Raw genomic sequence first — 9,204 nt, 5'->3', positions numbered from 1 at the left:
AAATTCTGCAATAGTTGTTAAGTAGAACATGAGAACCACACCTTCTCCTACTTATTTGCCCCCATTTTTAATGACCCGTTCTTATCTCATCTGAATTTAGATAGAATAAGCAGATATGGAATGGAATAGAAGAGGTCTTAAAACCAAAAACTAATACTTTTCTTAACCCAAGAACTTGTCGTCACGTTAGAACAAAACAAACAACTTTGTATCGTTCAAACTAACCATGACAAATTAGATTCGTTATAGACGCGTATTCAAGGAAACCCCACAGCACCCAACACAACGAATACGCAACCTTTTTTCAAACGCCAGCTCAGTTCGCAATGCCTGATAGAATCGGTCAGCTAAGATACACACATTTACATAGTACAAAAGATGCTTACAATTCTTTTAAAAATTAAAGTGTTTAGGACATCACAATTTTCGCTAATTTTCTGATCCTCAAGGCTCCGACCACTTTTTATATTTGCTGAAATAATGCTTATCCAAAGGTAACCAAATGATTGGCGATCATTGGGACATTCTTTAATATGAGGCGGCGCTTGGATTATGAACGACAAAAGGTATTTCAGCTAAGCACAAAAAAAGGGAAAGAAACGAACAAAATCAAAGAAAGGCAAATGCAGATTATAAATACGGAAAACTAATACTTGTGCTAAGTTACCATTATTGTACTTAATACTCTTACTTACAAAGATTCATTAGAACTACAAAAAAACAAAGGCCATTTGAGGCACCCGGTCCCTGTGATTACCTGCTTCGGCCCCACTGACAACCTGCTACAAGTTGTAGAGCATTTACAAATAATCTAATCAGACATCTGAATAAAATGTACATGAAACATTCCTTCTCATTTTTCATTTTCCCCCCGTTCATTTGTTTTCCTTTATGGGTCTGTAAAAGCCAAAATGGGTCACAAGATTAACCACCCGTACTAGGAACTGCAGGGATCACTTTGGAATATATATATAAGGAAATAACAAAGATTACCCTGCAATTGAGAGTAGAAGATGCATACATATATAGTATCCAAAGAAATAGACAAGGCTGGGGGTGGGAAAGGGAAACTAGGAGACATGCCAAGAAAAATGCTGATATAGCAACGATATATATGTACTGGAATTTCCATAGTAGCCCACAGCTTCAGGCGTGGCACTCTAAGATCATTATAATGTCTTGCGTACTGGATTTCCATTTAAATTTAGAAGCCTACCTAGCAATTGAATGGAATGCAAAGTAGTAACTCAGAATCATTCGTGAAAATTGTATATTGCAAAACATGTACTGGAAATTATCTATCATCATCAGTATCCCGCTTTTCTTCATGTTCATTGTCATTTATTAAACAAGTACATTGAATCAATTTGGAGAATGAGCTGCCTCTTCTCCATTGAGAGAGATTACAGACTCTTCCTTTAGTTTGTGTTCAGGGTTTCAGTTTCTTGCAGTTGCTTGGGAACTACCAAAACTCAACAAGATAGACCTTGTCATGTACATTGCGCAGAGCGAAAGCTCTATAACACCAGAATGACATTTTTTAGTTAATATGTTATGGAGTGCTTTGTATTTAATTTTGGGATTGGACCAAAATGTTCCAGGACCCGATTAGCCCACACAGTGTGATCCAACAAGGAATTTTAAAAGAACAAAGTTATGTATGAATTGAAATTTGAAAATCAGTAGTTAGGTCACTAAGTTTTGTAAATTTCGGACAGTGAGTATTTGGGCGTGTTGGGATTAGGGTTTTTAGTTTTAAGCAGCTACTCCTTGTAATTTTCATTTATCAAAGTGAATTTTCTCTTTGTTTTGTGCCTGCATGTAGGCCTGTAGTTTGCTGTAGGTTGAACCATGTTGAATTCCCAGGACTTTATTGCTTATGCATGTGGAATAAGTCATAGGAGGTATATTTAAACCAACTAAGAATAACTAGGAAATAGATCAAAACAACTTTTAAAGAATTAGAAAGATCAATGTTCCAACTTCAGAACAATTGAATATCCTAAGTTACCTTATATAAGTAAGTTTTTAATTTCCAAGAACCTCACCTGACACTAATTTACAAACCACAATAAATTGTATTACCTCATATAGCGATCTTGAGGAATAGTTGGAAAAATTTGACTAACACTTTCAAAATCTCCACGCATGATGACAGTTTTATCCTCAATCGAGCTTTAGAAGAAATGTGTGTCCAATAAACTGAAAACATAAAAATTACTGGATAATGAGAATCTAACAAAGTTACAAAACAGTTGGTTCTTTCATATTGCAGCTTGTAAGCAATAACTCACTTAAAATCCTTATATCCATGAGATAGACTCAGCTCTGATTGGCAAGATATTCTAACAAGTAAATAGGCTGGTCCAAGTGAAACATGGTGGTTACTTGAAAATATTAAGTAAACAATCAGCTTAAATTTATGTCATAATAGTGTCATGAACCAACTTTTCCTAAAGCTTAAGTGGTTCGGAGAAAGTGCATGGACACGTCATCTCATGCAAAAGTCCTTTAGACTTGAAGCATGGACGACACATAAGCTCACCTACCTACCATGTGTTGGAATTAAATTTTTATTTAAAGAATGAGGGAGCAAAAATCAAACTCAAAACTAGTTGGTCATAAAGGCTTTGATAACATGTAATGAACCAAATTCACCCCAAAAATTTGAACTGTTGGGTAGAAAGCAAATGAATGATTTTATATCTAATAAATATTAAACATACAAAGTGTCAAAAACAAGAACTTCTTATACCTCATCACCAACACAATAGTTGAGTTCCCAAGAAGAGTTGTTGTAAATAAATCAGTCATCGACCCAGATTCCAGTTCTGACTCGCTCATTTATTATATGAAGTACTTCAAATGCATCTCCAACCCCTTGCTCATCAATAGGACTTCCACTATCTAGATATGAGGACACAAGACAACATCATGCTGCCAAACGTAATGCTATGTCTCAGTTCATTGCAATGCTAAACTATCCTTAAATGAAGTAAGTTAAAGACAGTAATGTTCCGAATATACAAGATAGTAATAGGAGTTGCACAGAAGTCCGCTAACATTGTATTTCAGAATGTAAAATGACAAATTTATAACAACTGCCACCAAGTCACCACTATCAGCCCAATAGACATTCTGGAGAAGTCAAGGCAGCCAACAATTATAAAATGTTACAAAAATCAATGAAGAGAAAAATATGAGTTATAATCATATCAGAATATACTAGCGAACATTTTTTTCGAAAAAAAGAGTCACATTTAATCACATATCATAGTGGCCAAAATCGTAGTCAAATTGATTCTTTATGACTAGAAGAGAAGATAGAACTTGTGACGACTGTAAGGTCTACCCTGGAGAGTGTGTCACTACGCAACATAAGCTCGTAGCCATAGAGGTTCAGTTCAACAAAGTACTTAAAATGAGGAAGAGGTCTCAGAACCCAAAGATAAGGTGGTGGAAACTAAAGAAGGAAAAACATAGAGAGTTCAAGGAAAGAATGTTGCATAAAGGACCATGGGAGTTTGATGGAGGAGCAAATGAAATATGAAATGAGATGGCCATGTGTCCAAAATATAGGAATGAGGGTGCTGGGAGAAAGCAAAGGAAATGGATTTTATACAAAGGAAACATGGTGGTAGAATGGAGAGGTGCATAAGGCAATTAAATAGAAGAAGGAATGCTTTAGATTTTTGCATAAAAGTCCCAATGATGAGAATTTGCAAAAGTTTAAATTGGTGAGAAAAAATGCAAAGAAAGTCGTGTGGGAAACTAAAGGCAAGGTTTTCGCCGATTTGTATAAAAATGAATAGAAGATTTGTGCGCAGAATCAATACACATTAAGTTAAGGAGGCTTTAAAGAGGATGAAGACTAATAACCGATGGTGTACCTATTGAAGTGTGGAGGCCTAGGGGATGTGGCAATAAAATGGTTGACCAATCTTTTCAATAAGATTCTTCAGAGAAATAAGATGTCTGACGCATGGAGGAAAAGTATGCTTATGCCTATTTACAAAAACAAGAGAGATATTCAGAATTGTTCCAATTATAGAGGCATTAAGTTAATGAGCCATACTATGAAGTTATGGGAGAGAGTTATTGAACATCGCTTGAGGAGAGAGACCAAGGTTTCTGTAAATCAATTTGGATTTATGCCAGGAAGATGCACCATGGTAGCAATTTTTTTGATGCGACAATTAATGGAAAGATATCGAGAAAAGAAGAAAGACTTACATATGGCGTTCATAGATCTTGAGAAAACATACCATGGGTCCCAAGAAAAGTTTTATGATGGGTTCTTGAGAAGAAAAAAGTACTATCAAAGTATGTAAAGGCAATCAAGGATATGTATGATGGGCAACTACATGTAAAGCTTGTAATGGAACATCAAGTTATTTTCCTATCATGGTATGTGTATACCAAGGTTTGGCTCTAAATCCTTATTATCTCTTTACCTTAGTTATGGATGAACTAAAATTTTTTTAAAGAGGAAGTGCCATGGTATATGCTTTTTGCAGATGATATTGTGCTTATTGATGAGACCAAAGACGATGTTAATAGAAAACTTGAATTATGGAGAAGCACGTTGGAGTCTAAAGGATTCACGTTACGCCGGAGCAAGACTGAGTATATGAAGTGTAAGTTTTCTCTGGTAAGAGATGTAGACCAAGATCCCGTGCATCTACTTGGTTAAGAGGTACCCAAGAAAGATGCTTTTAGATACCTAGGATCAATTTTGCAAAAAAAGTGAAGAGATTGATGAGGATGTAAATCATAAAATCAGAGCAAGGTGAATGAAATGGCGTAGTGTATCTGGGTTTTTGTGTGACCGCAAAATTCCCCTTAAGCTAAAAGGAAAATTCTATAGAACAACAGTAAGGCCTGCAATGTTATATGGAGCTGAATGTTAACCAGCACATAGGCAACATGAACATAAAATGAGAGTAGCAGAAATAAGGATATTAAGGTGGATGTGTGGTTATACGAGGATGGATACGATAAGAAATGAAGATATTCGATGAAAGATAGGAGTAGTACTAGTGGCTGAAAAGATGAGAGAACATAGATTGAGGTGGTTTGGGCACGTAACGAGAAGGCCCCTGGATGCTTTCATAAGAACAAAAGTTTGTTACCAAGAGCTCGATACAAAGAAAGGTAGAGGTAGACCGAAACTTACTTGGGGGAAGGTAGTAAAACAAGACTTAATGGAATGGGATATAGATTGGCGGATGATGTGCTTTAGGACGGAATCGGGAAAAGCTATAAGCATGGCGGAGGGTTAGATCCACTGTTATTCCTATGTTCCAAATCTTTGTAGTCCTTCTCCTCTTCATCTCCCCCCTCTTCTTCTTTTCCCCTTCCCAATCTTTTTTTTTCCTTACTTATTTTTTTTTCTTCCTACACCCCTTTTATTTTAGTTTTATATTTATATATATATTATTTTTTATATATTTATATTTATCTTTTTTATCTTTTTCATTTTTATATTTTTTCAATCCCTTCGTATCTTTTATTTGGGTTCATCTACTATCGACCCCAATTAGTTTGGGATACAGGTATCGTTGATGTTGACTCATATCATAATATAATGTGACAATAACATCATTTTGCTGAATCAACCTGCAATCAATCCACTCATAGAAACAGAGTCACTTGAGCACATTGCCAATAAAGTCTCACCTTAAATATGCTCAGCAGAATATTTTAGTCGAATAATCTTCTATTCCTGAAAAGTATAATATATTTTTAAGCTCTATGCATTGTTTTCCAACCACATTTGAAAACAATGTGATAGAAAATACATAATAGAACTAAAAATGTGCAAAAATACATAGTCTACAATGATTCAACAACATATCCTGTTTTGCATGCTTAGTTTGAAATTTAAGTAGAATTTTCTGAAAACAATGAAGTTATAGTGCCTGCTCCCAACATAGTTTAGCAACTGATCCAACAAGATCATCAACTGAAACGGTGATCAACAATGACATGCAAAAGCTTCAAATATAAAACAATAATTTAAAAGTGATCACAAGCAAAAGCCTGGAATGTTTTACCAAAAATCTTGATCCGTGAAGTACTTTCATTGACAGCATATTCTCCACCAAAAGACCAGAATATTCCAAAGCTGACCCAAATGATTTGTTTCTCCAAGCCAGAGCTGTGTAGATTATGTACACACTATCTCCACAATACAAATCACAACAAACCTTCCATTAGAATTGTCTAAACTAAAATATATCAAGACAAGTTACAACTCACAACATTAATATAAATAACTGAAGAAATCTAACAAACATTTGAATGAAAGATCAATTCAATTCCACACAGCTCTGGATTTAGCCCTGGATTTAGTCAAGGCAGTCATTATTAGCACGAGGCAGATTTTCAATGATATGTCCATTCAAATTAAAGACCAATAACCATTTCAAGGAAATCAGAATATTTTTAAATATGCCACAGCACAAGAATGACAAAACTATACACAAACGCATATGAGGCAGTTTAATGATATGTCCATTCAAATTAAAGATCAATAACCATTTCAATTTTCAAGGACATCAGAATATTTTTAAATATGCCACAGCACAAGAATGGCAAAACTATACACAAACATAATATGGAATGCAGAACATGAAAGTGGAAGTAAGGATAAGGAAAGGATCAGTTTCTTATAAGATTTTGAGTCCCAATATGAAGGCCCAACATCTGCATCCTCAATATGGGACAAAAGTTCCCTTTTTCACTTGATCCCTCTCTTCCCATGCACACGCGCCTCACACACTAGTGAAAGCGCGCTACCCAACACCTCAGTGGCGCCCATAGGACAAAACGGTTTGGCTCATTTATCCCACATCAAGGAATCTTCTCCCTTCTATGTATATCTCACGCCTCCATTGAGGACTCACCTTCACCACACTCATTGTTGTTACCCTGCTAAGATTCAGGCTCGCTATAGCCATACCGTGCCCTTCACCTCCCATTGATTCTCAGCTTTTGCCTAAGACCTGAAATGGCGATTCCCCATTTGGGCTTTAATTTATACAAAATACTATTACATCGAGATACTCTACCCATAGTGGAAACAGATCTAACCTCCACCTCCTGCACAAATCAAAGGTATATGTTTGAAAATCAGGGATGATAATCAGATGCTTGCAAGGACCACCATTTTTAATCACAAACAACTTATGCAATATCCTAATGGTTTTTTAAGGGAGTTGCCATTTCTGACACACAAAGATTGGGCAGCTCTGCTGCAACTTTGATTTTTTTAGTTATTATTAATTTATTGATTCTTATGTTTCTTTTCCTCTTCTGTTATGGAGGATTCCTTACCTTATAGTTGTATTTTCTCTTCTTTCCTAACATTTTTTTTTCCTATACAAAATGCTATTCATGGCAGTTAAACCACAGTTTTTGCTTTTAGTGTTCCCTGAATGCCTTTAAATTAATATCTCTCAAAACTTAAAATGTCAACTACTGAGTTTAATTATCAAGCAGAGAACAAAACATTAAGCAAGAAGGAATATCATATTGCATGATCTACCCCAATAGTCTTTATATTAACTGTTTGGATTTCATTGTGCTTAGCCCAAATAATCTTTCCACTATTATCCATGCTAACAACTAGTTCTTCTCAACTGATTTTCACCATAATAGTTCCGTTCATCAAAACCAATGACGACCCTGTGAATAAGTAGAAACATCGTTTAAAATATGCCACATCCACCAACCTAAGGAAAGAGCACACTCAACTAAAACTCAAAAGCATAATATTTTTTTTAATAAGTCGAGAAACAAACATTTCAAGTATGCTATGAGTTCATATTCTATATCTCTGTTAACGTCATGTGTGCCTTCAAAATTACAGCTGAGCAATATCTTATACCTTTCAAATAGAAATCAATAAAGAAAGTCTGCGAAAATGCTTACCAAGGAGAACCTTTCACATATCTAACAGCCCAAACTCTCTCTAGTTCATAATTCAGTGTGTTTTCAAGCCTGCAAAGTGGAGTCAATTATTTGATCAAATACACTCCATAAAGAACAATATGTTATCATATGAACTAGCACTTTGTATGATTGATGGGAACCTATAAACTCAATGTGAATGAATGTAAAACAAGATACTAAAGCGGCAAAGCAACCATTATTGTCAAATTTAAAACCTCATCATTGAAGGAACACAAAAGACTGGAAAGTATTCCACACAAGAAAATCAGCATGCAAGGTCTATAGTCATTAAACTTCGAGAGAGGTTTAAGGCACTTTGGATGACATGAACATCAAGATGAACATGAATGAGGTATGAGTAAATCATGAGCAAAGATACGATAAATGTTGGAGCACTATACTGAACAAGTGAGTAAAGAAGTCATATAACCAGCAATGATAGCTAACCGTAATCATGCTGTTGAGCGAAGCTAAAGGGGGTTTATTTATTTACATGAAAAGTTTATCAAAGATAAATAAATCCTAGCATCCACTGAAAGGAGTAGCTATAAGTTGTTGCATTCCATATTCAAACTGTCCCATCCTAAGAACCAGTCAATATTATGGGATTGGGAAGTTCAGGATGAAAACATACCGCAGATACAATATGTTGCATGTCCTTCAAGCGTCTGAACACAGCTTTTGGTTTGGTAGTCCCACACCTGTTCAGCGGAAGGTTAGCAATGCCCAACTAAAAGTTGCAAGTACAAATAATATATCAAATAGGCTCTACTTTAGCTGTATGATCATCAGATCCAGTAATTAGATAACGCTTATCCCCACCAGTAAAGTAATCAACACAACTTACCCCTTTCGGGTGGGCGTCCAATGTAAAATTTGGGTCAGGGGAACTTAGCCAAACATGTTTACAAAATATCACCATACATGAAACCATATAACTAGTTCAAGGCAATTAAAATAAAATGATCAACATGTCACATATGAAGAAACTCAACAAGATAAAGAGAAGATGATTGCAAAGGATTAGGAGGATAAGAGATCCTCCATAAAAATGAAAAACAACAAAAATAGAGAAAAGAAAACATCAACGAAACAATGCTAGGCATTGATATTCTTGACCTAACACACTCATCAAGGCCCCTGCACCACTGATCCAATTATTGCAAAATGTATTATTGTCCTAATCTTGCACTTCTCACAGAATGCACTCCAACCTGTTCCTTTTTTTACCCAGAATTTATTTTCTTC

General features: G+C 35.5%; 1 pseudogene; it reads right to left on the bottom strand.

Moving 5' to 3' along the window:
* Positions 1-645: 645 nt before the first annotated feature.
* LOC133309695 (coatomer subunit beta'-1-like) lies at positions 646-8,878 on the bottom strand (annotated as a pseudogene).
* Between the last annotated feature and the right edge of the window lie 326 nt (positions 8,879-9,204).

This window comes from Gastrolobium bilobum, unplaced genomic scaffold (genome assembly GCF_033153095.1).
Source record: "Gastrolobium bilobum isolate Gb01-03AN ecotype WA unplaced genomic scaffold, APGP_CSIRO_Gbil_v1 utg12305, whole genome shotgun sequence".
Lineage (NCBI taxonomy): Eukaryota > Viridiplantae > Streptophyta > Magnoliopsida > Fabales > Fabaceae > Gastrolobium > Gastrolobium bilobum.
This window is presented reverse-complemented; position numbering and strand designations above follow the sequence as displayed.